A 13,352-nucleotide genomic window follows, 5' to 3' on the forward strand; every position below is an offset into this window, starting at 1 on the left:
ATGGGTGTGAAGACTATAATTCATTTACACAAATTATGGAAATGGTGAGTGATGAGGAAATACCTCTCTTGAAAACAGAAAAATCTATAAGAAAAAAGAAAAGCCCTCCCTGGTGGGATAAGGAATGCTCTAATTTAATAAAAACAAGAAAAGAAAAAATTAAAAAATATAAGGAAGAAGCAAGCAATGAAAATTATATTGAAATCAAAAAAATATTTGCATACAGTAAAAAAATATTTAAAACAAAAAAAAGAAATAGCTTCAAAAGCTTTTGCAATGGATTGACAAGGGACACACCTCTATCTGAAATATGGCGAACAGTTAAGCTATTCTCCACATATCAAAATGCTGTAATCCCTGCTAAACTTCCCAACAAAAACATAGCTCAGAACATATTAAATAATTTGGCAATTGACATAACAGATCCTGAGTTCACGGTTACCCTAACTAACGAGGATGTGGAGGACATTTCAAGGCAGGAAATAATAAGTGTCATAAATAAAAAGGATAAGGCTACTGGCTTAGATCTTGTAACATATAGCATGATAAACAGACTTCCCCTGGTGGCGCTAGATGCATTGTCAAAAATATTTAATCAAATAGTTAAAAGAAACACAGGTTTTCCACAAGAATGGAAAAACACCCTTGTCATTCCCTTTTTAAAACCTAATAGAGACCCTTTATGTGAGGATAATTATAGAAACATAGCTCTAGAGTCATGTGTAGGCAAAATTTTGCAAAATATAATTAAATTAAGAATAGAACAAATAACGGAAAAAAAATCGATACTAAGCCCTAAGCAGTTAGGTTTCAGAAGAAACAAAGGGTGCAACGATAACTTAGCTTTAACAATTAATTATATTAGAACTGGATTTAGTAAAAATTTAAATACAATAGGAATTTTTTTGGATATCAGTAGGGCATATGATACAGTCAATATATATTTGCTATATAAATACTTATTAAAGTATGACATCCCAATAACTTATGCAAACTTGATCTTGCAATTTTTGCTCAACAGAAATATCTACGTTAAAGACAAATCAAATAATATATTAGGCCCAATGCAAGCATCCACTGGATTGCCTCAAGGGTCTCCACTCAGTCCAATATTATTCAATCTCTATACTAGATCCCTACATGATTTAATTAACCATGAGATGGAGTGTTTTCAATATGCAGATGATTTTGTAATTCTGGTGCAAGGATCTGATATATACAAGCTAATTAATTCCTTAAATACCCATATAATAAATTTACAGGAGTGGTTTGAGAAACACAACTTTAAAATTTCAGCACACAAATCAAAAGCAATAATATTTAGAAAAAGAAGTCAGGCTTATAACTTCCCACATTTGATATATCAAAATATGGAAATTCCATGGAAAAATGAAACAAAGTATCTGGGATTTCATTTACAGTGCAATTTGAATATGACAATTCAAATTAACGACATGATAACTAAAGCAAACAAAGGAATAAATGTCATGAGAGCAATTTGTGGTACAAAATGGGGAGCTGACCCGAACATTCTTTTGAGTTTATACAAAGGAATAGTTAGATCTCATTTAGATTACGCAGCCAATCTTTTAAACCCCTGCAGTAAAAGTTTGATGATGAGGTTGGAACAAGTACAGAATGTTGCCTTGAGAATCGTAACGGGTTGTCTACGTTCTACACCCATCTTAATATTGCAAGCAGAGTGTTCAGTAACAACGTTACAAGTTAGAAGGGAGATACTAGCACATAAATATATACTCAAACAAATGCCGGAAAAAAACAATATCATAGTAAAGAGTCTAAATAAGCTAAATGAAGCAATAAATGCAAACAATAGATTCTGGAGGAACAAGGTCATACCAGATTACTCACTAGCATATACAAATATACTCAAAAAAACAAAAAACATAATTAGATATAAAATCAATCCTATATATGAGGTAGAAAGAAAAACTCTTCTATACCCCATTACAATTAAAAGTCTAGAATTTGAAAAATATGAAATTGAATCGAACGAAAAGTTCATAGCTAAATATGGTGGAATATATAATAATCATACCCACGTATATACAGATGGATCAATAGACCCACAAACAAATCAATCGGGATTTGGAATTTACATCCCAAGCATCAATTATAAATATTCGTCACGACTCCATAACTATACACAAATCTGCACAACTGAAATAATAGCGGTATACAAAGCCATGTCGGTATGTATTGAAAAGGAAATCATGAAAGCAGTGATCTTTGTAGATTCAAAAAGTGCCTTATCCAAAATATCTAGTCACAAATGGGACCAAATGGATTATGTAACTATAATGACCAAAAAACTACTAGTTGATGCAAATAATATGGGATTTTCAATAGGATTAGAATGGGTACCGGGACATCAGGGGATTAAAGGCAACGAGGTGGCAGATAGCTTGGCCAATATTGGGAGAGAATTAAGAGTACCATATGATGTAAAAAACATCAGCGCAGATATCTTTTGTGTTACAAAAAAGAACATCTTGACTCAATTTTACAATAACTGGTATTCCCAAATTAAAGGTAAATATCCGGACTATTATGGACTGCAGGGTAGTTTCCCTATAAAACCTTGGTATAACAAATGTGGATATTTGGGTAGGAACAATATTACTAACCTTAATCGTTTACGAAGTGGACATTGCAAAACTCCTTGTTATCTCCACAAAATAGGCAAAACGGAAACACCGATATGCGAATGCGGTACTATGGGAACATTGGTACACATCATCTTTGAGTGCCCCATAAATAAACATAGAGATATGGATTTGTATCTAGAACTAATAAAAGCTGGAATAGACAGTCCAATATCTTTACAGAGCATTTTATATAAACCCTCGAATAAAGTTATTAAGATAATCAATAAATTTATCAAATTTTTTCAAGTAGATCTATAGAATTTTCAAAAAATAATAATAATAACAATAACAATAAATAAATACTTCAGAAAATACAGGGAATCTCCTAAAATGTCAAAAATTATATTTGTATCCTTAAAATCCTTAATCCTAACCGAAGGTAGCCAGCCCTAAACCTATGTGAAAATGTTTGGAAGCTACCCCCAAACGAGAAAAGTCTTAAGTTAACCTTAAATGTTGTAACACTTTTCCCCCTCTATCTACAGAAAAACAAGAAGAAGGACAAGGACCACATAGGACCAAAAAAAAAAAAAAAAAAAAAATAGATCTGAAGTTGACAGGACACCTGGTTGTGCATTGCCTTGAGCAAGACGCGCATAACCAATAACATGTACTGGGTAAATGATTAAAAAAAAATCGAAACCCAAAAAAAAGGAAGAAGAAGAAGAAGAACAAAAACAATCATAATACAAAATTGATCTATTTTTTGTAAATTTCAGTCATTTTCAGGGTCAGGGGGCAAATGCCCCCCTGACCCTATTAAATTACTCCTCTGGTCACATGTCGTATAATTCGTGTATTATATTAATTATTATACACAGATCATAATACATACAACATATATTACAGAAGCTCGAAATAAATGACAACAAAGGATAAAGGTTGTCATTAACAATCACTCACATACTGTGCACTAATTTTTTCCCTTGTCGAGATCAAGAGATCGGAGATCGATTTGTTTTGGCTCGCTTCTCAAGATTTTTCACTTATCTTATGAATACCTTACATCTAGGAAAGAAAGAAATGTTGGCAACGACGCAAGAAGCCGACGAGGACGACAACGAGCGGCTACTACCCCCACTCCCCAATTCTGCGTTGTGCTTTTCCTTTCCCGCCTCGCCGCTCGCATTCGAGTCGTGGCATCCGAAGGGGACGTGTAATCAGTCGTCTTTTCGAACCGCGCCTGTCATTTTTTATTCTCATTGTCGCGAATTCTCAAACAACAAATTCCGCTACAAAGAAATCTGACTCAAGTGGTCGTTCCTCCACCAACGTAGGCAAACTACCATCACAATTAATAGTGACCCGCTGAAGTGCAAGTGGCTTTTGGCAGTGGCAAGTGGATGAATAGTGCGAGAGTGTGTGGTAGAAAAATGTTTAACCAACGATAATAATAAAGAGCGATATTGTGTGTTTTGTCGTTTCGATTGCTATTTTCGTTTCTTTGCCACGTCGGATGTTATTTTTGGTATAGTACCGTTTGGTTTGGTGTAGTTTCTAACCAGTTCGGGTGTAAGAAACCAATTTCGCAGTGAAAAAACATGTACAGTGTGCGATGAAAATACAGTGGATTTAAGTTAGTGTGGCACTTTTCCAAAGGATTACTTTGTGATACTTTTTGTGGATTACGAGAAATTTCTTATCGATTGCTAAAGGTAAGTGGACTACCTGCTCTCAGCAGGGGATTTTATCTTGTAGATTACGAATGTTGCTTTAAAAATGAATCTCCTGTGAAAATAATTAATTATCGTGGAATTACAAAAGTAAAATGAACGGAAACGAGGTTATTCCCCTTTTCTTATTTTAAAACTACTATTTTTACACATCTAGCCTAATTTTTATTTCTTCTGTCAAAATCTGCGTGTCTTGTCATTTAACAGTCTTTTGTTTTAAACGCCATATTGATTGTCTTGATCTATTTTTAATTTATTTGTCATTTAGTTTTTCGCCATATTTCTTATTATTTGTATATTTTTACTTATCCTTTATATTATTGTTTGCTTATATTTTTCTAAAAATCTGGTTTATGGTTGACAGTTTTATCAACAAATTATGTTTTATAATTCCTTTAGATTTTAGATTTTTTTCAGTATATTCTTTTATCCTGCGAAGTCATCAGTTTCGTTTTTTTGCTTTCCATATTCGTTTTAGGTTTCATTCATTTTTTCGTTTTTATTTTGTCGTTAATATACGTAGCCCTTTCAGTATTTATCTGTTGATGTTGTTTGGTGTTTTCTGGTGTGCCTACGCAGTTTCAATATTAGTTTCTTTTGGTATATTGCGTCACATAAGTATGGCTGCTCTGTTACAACTTCTTTCTCTATTCGATACCATTTTGTGTTCAGTTTTTTCAACTGGAATGTTGTGGATTCCTATTTTTTCTCAATTAACTTAGTTTTCTTTTGTTTTTCTGTCTTTTTATCATGTTGAAAATCATGTATTCTACTTACTTCCAGAAATTCCAGATCTTTGGGCCTTAAACGTTTATTTTTTTCATTCTTTAGCAAAGTTTTGATTCGAAACATTGACCACTATTTTTATTTTTTATATCCTGACGTTTCTGGAATTCCCTATAGGACTTTTTGGTGTCCTATTTGTATTTTAAGACTTATTTGTCTTTCTATCGTTTTTTTTATTTTTAAGCACATCACCAATGTTGTTAAGACACTGCCTTTTATTGCATAGGCGTAACCAGGGTTTGGTTTTGGGGGTTATAACCCCCTTTTGGATGTACTTTGAGCTCTATACGCTTAATTCACCATTATTATTAAATACCCCCAGAGATCTTCAAGTAGATGTAACCCCTCCCCCCCCCCCTTAGGACCATTCTGGTTACACCTTTGTTTTATTGTGATTCTTTATTTGAGTGGGAGTTATTTTGGTCTAAATTTTTTCTATTTTGTTTTTCCCAAAGTTCTCAGTTTTATTTAGATTTTAATTCAGTGTTTTGATGTTTTATTTATTCTTATTTTACAAGATTTCCAAACAAACACTCACGCAAACATTATCTAACCTCACTTTAATGTCTTCAGTCGAAATCTGCGTGTCTTGTCATTTAACATTCTTTTGTTTTAAACGCCATATTATTGATTGTCTTGATCTATAGGACTGTTCATTCACAGTCATTTGTTTCGAGCTTCTGTCATAATATGTCGTATAATCCGTGTATATTAATATTATACACAGATTATACATGACAGAAGCTTGAAACAAATGACAATCGATGAAAAGCTCTATTTATAATTTTTATGTCAAGTAGTTTTTTTCATCATTTTCTTGTTGTTTGTGTATTTTTATATATTGATTGTCTTGATCTATTTTTAATTTATTTGTCATTTAGTTTTTCGCCATATTTCTTATTATTTGTATATTTTTACTTATCCTTTATATTATTGTTTGCTTATATTTTTCTAAAAATCTGGTTTATGGTTGACAGTTTTATCAACAAATTATGTTTTATAATTCCTTTAGATTTTAGATTTTTTTCAGTATATTCTTTTATCCTGCGAAGTCATCAGTTTCGTTTTTTTGCTTTCCGTATTCGTTTTAGGTTTCATTCATTTTTTCGTTTTTATTTTGTCGTTAATATACGTAGCCCTTTCAGTATTTATCTGTTGATGTTGTTTGGTGTTTTCTGGTGTGCCTACGCAGTTTCAATATTAGTTTCTTTTGGTATATTGCGTCACATAAGTATGGCTGCTCTGTTACAACTTCTTTCTCTATTCGATACCATTTTGTGTTCAGTTTTTTCAACTGGAATGTTGTGGATTCCTATTTTTTCTCAATTAACTTAGTTTTCTTTTGTTTTTCTGTCTTTTTATCATGTTGAAAATCATGTATTCTACTTACTTCCAGAAATTCCAGATCTTTGGGCCTTAAACGTTTATTTTTTTCATTCTTTAGCAAAGTTTTGATTCGAAACATTGACCACTATTTTTATTTTTTATATCCTGACGTTTCTGGAATTCCCTATAGGACTTTTTGGTGTCCTATTTGTATTTTAAGACTTATTTGTCTTTCTATCGTTTTTTTTATTTTTAAGCACATCACCAATGTTGTTAAGACACTGCCTTTTATTGCATAGGCGTAACCAGGGTTTGGTTTTGGGGGTTATAACCCCCTTTTGGATGTACTTTGAGCTCTATACGCTTAATTCACCATTATTATTAAATACCCCCAGAGATCTTCAAGTAGATGTAACCCCTCCCCCCCCCTTAGGACCATTCTGGTTACACCTTTGTTTTATTGTGATTCTTTATTTGAGTGGGAGTTATTTTGGTCTAAATTTTTTCTATTTTGTTTTTCCCAAAGTTCTCAGTTTTATTTAGATTTTAATTCAGTGTTTTGATGTTTTATTTATTCTTATTTTACAAGATTTCCAAACAAACACTCACGCAAACATTATCTAACCTCACTTTAATGTCTTCAGTCGAAATCTGCGTGTCTTGTCATTTAACATTCTTTTGTTTTAAACGCCATATTATTGATTGTCTTGATCTATAGGACTGTTCATTCACAGTCATTTGTTTCGAGCTTCTGTCATAATATGTCGTATAATCCGTGTATATTAATATTATACACAGATTATACATGACAGAAGCTTGAAACAAATGACAATCGATGAAAAGCTCTATTTATAATTTTTATGTCAAGTAGTTTTTTTCATCATTTTCTTGTTGTTTGTGTATTTTTAGGTTTCTTATATTCTTGTTTATATTTCTCTAAAAATCTATTGACTTAGTGTTATACAATTTTAGACTTGTGGGTGGGATTTTTATCTTTCCTCTTTTTTCTGTTTCGGTTGTTGTTCTTTTCATGTTCTTCATACGTTCCAGTGCCGGTTTAATCTAACTTCGGGCCCTGGGCACTAGAGATTTAAGGGCCCCCTTCATTGCTATTCGTTGTCAATTTTTTTAACAAAAAACGCATACATTAACCTGCATTAACTATAAACGTTTATTGTAAAACCCATACATTTTTAAAAAATTTTAAAAGTATTTTTAAAACAAACGAGAAAAATAGAATACGTAAAAAATACTCCAAAAAATACATTTAAAAATATAAAAAAAAAACAGAAAGTTCTAAAGAACAAAACATGACAAACAAAAAAACATATTCTAAAATGTATTTTTAGGTTTCTTATAGTCTTGTTTATATTTCTCTAAAAATCTATTGACTTAGTGTTATACAATTTTAGGCTTGTGGGTGGGATTTTTATCTTTCCTCTTTTTTCTGTTTCGGTTGTTGTTCTTTTCATGTTCATACGTTCCAGTGCCGGTTTAACCTAACTTCGGGCCCTGGGCACTAGAGATTTAAAGGCCCCCTTCATTGCTATTGGTTGTCAATTTTTTAAACAAAAAAACGCATACATTAACCTGCATTAACTATAAACGTTTATTGTAAAACCCATACATTTTTAAAAAATTTTAAAAATATTTTTAAAACAAACGAGAAAAATAGAATACGTAAAAAATATTCCAAAAAATACATTTAAAAATATAAAAAAAAAACAGAAAGTTCTACAGAACAACACATGACAAACAAAAAAACATATTCTAAAATATAAAGAAGACAAAAATTAGCTCACTTTTTTTCTTGACTAGGCATTAGCAAACTGCCATATTAGTACTATCAAAATTCTGTTGCTCCACTTCTTTATTTTTTATAATACGATAGTAATAATGCGTCTAGGTTTTCTTGACCCGTTGACCTTCAATATAATAATATGTATTATCTTTATTCTTTTTAAAGACAAAAGAGACCGCTCACTTGACGCATTAGAAAAATTGGTATCGTCAAATAAACTTTTAAAAATTGGCAAAAGTTGCCTTTACATCCTGGATGACACCAAATTTTCAAATGTTTATTTAAATTTTGGCATAACGTTATAAAATGAATAATTTTATTATGCATGTTCTCTTTGGTTTCATCAACATCTTTTTTATATTCCTCGCATAAAATATTAATTCACTTTTTGACTTTATTTAGCGTAAAAAAACATATAACAGCTGATGTAACATCTTTGTAGCATTATATTCTCTTTAAAAGATCTTGAGAAATATTGTGGCATATAACATTAAATAGGTATGTACCTACCGATGGCCTTTTGGTACATTGTATCAATAAAGTATGTCTCTCTCTCTCTCTAGGTACCTACTTCAATTCTGAATATCTCTTGCCCCTTTAAAATTGTTTCACTTTCAACTGATTCGTCGAAAATGTTTTTTCTTTGTTTTTTGAAGGCCAATTCTATAGAAATATGTTTAAGATTATTGCCTTCATAAAAAATATTTTTGGCTTCTAGTTCAATTTCGCTTAATTTATTTCTTACGTCTCCAACAAAGCTCGTCATTAATTCTACTCCAATTGACACGTTTAAGTCCACAGTTTCTAACGTTTTGCTTGTTGCATTCACTTGTTTTAAAATCCTTGCCCAAATCAGTGTTAATAGATTATCCAAGTTAACCTGTCTCAAAGGTATCCATTTTATTATGCAGTGCCTTTTATTGTGATTCTTTATTTGGGTCGGGATTATTTTGTTCCAATACTATTTATTTATTATCTTTTTCTTTATCAACTACTAATTTTGATATTTTATTTATTCTTATAAATTTACAAGCTTTCCAAACAAACACTCTTGCAGACACCTCTAGCTTAATGTTTATGTCTTTTGTCGAAATCTGCCTGTCTTGTCATTTCAGTTTTTTGTTTTAAGCGCCATATTGATTGTCTTGATCTATTTTTTGTCAAGTAGTTTTTTCATCATATTTCTTGTTGTTTGTAGATATATTTTTAGGTTTCCTATATTCTTGTTTATATTTTTCTAAAAATCTAATCACTTAATTTTAGGCTTGTGGTCATCAAGACTTTTTATCTTTCCTTCAGCTACTTTTTCAGTCTATTCTTTCATCCTGTTAAGTCAGTTGCTTTTTTTATATTCTTTCTACGTTTCATTCATGTTTTTATTCTTTATTTTGTCGTTCATATACCTACCCCTACCACTTTCAGTATTTGTCTGTGTACTCAGGTTCTTTTATGATTTTCTGATGTGCCTACGCAGTTTTAATAAAATTGATTCAGTTTGGTACCTACCTACATTGTGTCACATATATGTGGCTGTTCTGTTTTGTTCAACTTCGTTCCGTATTCCATACCATTTTGTATTTAAGTTTATTTAAACTGGAATGTTTTGGATTTCTATTTTTTTTTTCCATTACTTAACTTTTTTGGATTTTAGTTTTTAGCTTTTAGTTTTTTGCATATTAGTTTTTTCTGTTTTTATCTTGTTGAAAATCGTCTTTTCTACTTACATCTCCATATCTTTTGGTCTTAATTTTTTTTTTATTTTTAGCAAAGTTTTGATTCGATAACATTGACGACTAAGTATTTGCATTTTTTATATTCTGTCTCTACAAAATTTCAGTTTTTATGAGGTTTCTTCAGTTTTCAGTTCATGATGGTTGCTGTAAATCGAGTATGATATCAGTTTGATCTCGTGAGTTTTGGTTTCCTATTTGTATATTTGTATTTCTATCGTTTTTGCATTTTGAAGTACATACATCAGCAGTGTTGTTAGACATTGCCTTTTATTGTGATTCATTTGAATGGCACTTATTTTGTTCCAATACTATTTATTTAATACCTTGCTCTTTATCAACAATAATGTTGTTTTTCCTCAAGTTCTCAGTTTGATCTTGATTTTAATTCAGTGTTTTGATACTTCATTTACTTATTCTTTTTGCGAGCTTTCCAAACATAACATTCTGGCAAATCAAAATCATTCATCTTTTTCTTTGTGATGTATCTTTATTTCTGAAACTCATGATACAAATTAAAAAATTTCTTTATTTACGTAAAAATTTTAAAAAATCTTTATTTACGTAAAAATTTTTTGTGTGAGAAGACAACTCGATATTTTTTTTGATCGCATTTGCTGAACAAATTACGTAGATTATTTCATTCATAGGAGATTCTGACCAATAGAAAGCAACAGAAATCTGAATTAAATCGATAATTTTTGATTATTTCATTCATAGGAGATTCCGACCAATAGAAAGCTACAGAAATCTGAATTAAATCGATCATTTTTGATAATTGCCCGTCGTTAAGTATATTACGTCAGATGCCCTTCGTTGCTACGAAAAAATACATTCAGTGGCATTAATGACAATTAATGTTTTAAAAATTATAAAAGTGATGACTTTCAATCGTCAAATATTTATAAAAACTTTGTGTTTAATTGTAGATACTAATTTGTACTTACATAAATAAATTACAATAAAATTTTGGTTTTGAACAGTTTTATTCATCAGATAATCGCAACAAATTGCACTTGATCTCTAAAATTAATATAGAATTTTTGCCCTCGTGACACTTTGACATAATTTCACTCGCCTTTGGCTCGTGAAATTAAAACTGTCAAAGTGTCACTCGGGAAAAATTCAATAATTTTAGAGCTCTTGTGCAATTACTACTGATAAGTATGTAATAATACGAATGGGATTTAATCATGTCAACAAACAGAGTTAATATATTATTTGTGCAGTACAAATCGACGTAATTTTGTGCATCGGTAATACAAATCGATTATTTTTATAACTTTCCTTTTAATATTTTACTGTTTTCTTAAATTAGTTTATCGTTTTTTTGATACGTTATTGGTTTCTTTTTCGCAGTAATGGATCAATGATTTTTCTTGTTTACTATACCTACCTTCCCTTCAACGTTTTTCCCTGGAAGCCGTCTGTTATACATCGACCGTACTTACTGCAGTTAATTTACTTAATGTACATAATATTATTTCTCTTTAGTAAAGTGGGTAAAATATTTGTCCATTTGAAACAGTTAGGGCGTGGATGTTTACCTCCGGTTTGTCTCAAATACTCTATTCCAAGATTTTTTTAATTTTCGACTTCTTCATTGCATTCCGCCAGTTTTGATGAAGGCATCTCTCTATCTTGCTCTGCTCTTCTGTTTGTTTTTCTTCTCCTCACTCTACAGATAATTACCGCTTTATTCCGTTTTTGGCGGCTTATTTCTAAATGTCCCGCCTGTTCTTGTTTAGGCAATTACTTACTCAATTTCTTACATCACGATATAAATACTCGGACACGCGCCAACTCGTAACTTTTAATGACAAAAATTTTCAAGTCAAAATGTACACCGGCCAATTCGTAACTTTTCTATTATTGACCTGCCAACTCGAAACTTTCTTCAGGTGAATTCGAAACCATTGATTAAATCTAATACCTTAAATTATATAAACCGAATGTTTCTTGGTTTGCTTAAAAACATTATATTTTGTATTATATGTAAGGTATGTACCTATAAAAAATAGCAAAAATTGAAATATCTTAATAAAATAATTGAAATAATATTATAGTGTTCCATTAACACGTGTTATAAATATTATTTCCATCAAGTAGAGCTCTACAGGAGCTTGGTTTTTATTAAGTAATTGTAAATTCAATATTTAGATGTTTAGCAATGATAAATTATTTAAATCCATCTGATAATAATTTAAAAGCAAAGAGATTTTCCATATTATGTTTATTTCAAATCTAAAAGATTATACCTTTATTTAGTTACGAATTCACCGGTAGTTGATTCGTTACCGAAAAGTTACCTGAGGGCCAGAGTTACCAATTGGCCTGTAATTAGGATGGGGGATTAAAATAGTTAGATAGATAGATAGATATTTATTTATTTATCATAATAGATAATACACAAAACAGAAACATTGCACTCCACACCTGTACAAATTACATAAGAATTGTCAAGGCAAGGAGCGCTGTATAATTATCATAAAGTATTACAAAAATTTTTACAAAAATTAATTAATTAATTAAAATTAAAATTATGTGTGTGTGTTTATGTTTTATTGGCACTGGTTTAAGCAACCAACTGGCCAGTCAATGTGTTTTGAATTCTCTCTTTTACAAAATATATGCTTAGTATCTAAATTTTAAAACTATTAGTACTACTGTTTTTTTTTACTGTTTTTTTTATTATTTTTTTTATTATATTTTTTAACATTTTTTTTTATTACATTTTTAATTTTTTTTTTAGTTTTCTTTTTTTTTTTTTTTTTTTTTTTTTTTTTTTTTTTTTTTTTTTTTTGTATATTTTTTTATCGCGCTAAGACCTAAACCCGATTCAACCTCGCGGAGGTTTAGATCTTAGTATCTTTTTATTTTATTTAATTATTTTTTTTTTTTTTTTTTTTTTTTTATTTTTTTTTTCTTTTTTTCTCAGAGCTTTAATTTTAAACAATTAACATGGTTGTACAAAATTTTATAAACATCTAGATTGTTTGATTGTAAAAGGTATATAAGATTAAAAGGAAATTGTACATTAACTTGAACTAGATTGGCAAAAAAGTTTGATATTTCAATAAAATGTAAAGGACATTCTAATAGCATATGTTGTAGATCAGCTAGCTCTCCACATAAACATTCATCATTATCTACAAGTCCTATTTCTCTTTTGTAGACTGGAGTCAGACAGTGATTACTTCTTATTCGACAAATAGTTTTGATAAAGCCTTTGTTGGAAACTTGATTAAACCATGTCTTGATGGGAAGTGTAGGCTGGATTTTTTTGTAATAATTTCCTTTGTCTGAATTATTGTATTGTTCCTGCCATTTCGTCCGTTTGATAGATCTCATAATAGAAATTATGTCT

General features: G+C 30.4%; 1 protein-coding gene across 1 annotated transcript in view; it reads left to right on the plus strand.

Annotated features, from left to right (window-relative positions):
* Positions 1-3,802: 3,802 nt before the first annotated feature.
* Positions 3,803-13,352, plus strand: part of LOC114346096 (uncharacterized) — a 951,713-nt gene continuing 942,163 nt past the window's right edge. The window contains exon 1 of the mRNA XM_028296888.2: positions 3,803-4,324. The gene's annotated coding sequence lies outside the window, so the exon portion shown is untranslated. The remainder of the gene's footprint in view (positions 4,325-13,352) is intronic.

This window comes from Diabrotica virgifera, chromosome 1, assembly GCF_917563875.1.
Source record: "Diabrotica virgifera virgifera chromosome 1, PGI_DIABVI_V3a".
In the NCBI taxonomy this organism is placed as follows: Eukaryota; Metazoa; Arthropoda; class Insecta; order Coleoptera; family Chrysomelidae; genus Diabrotica; species Diabrotica virgifera.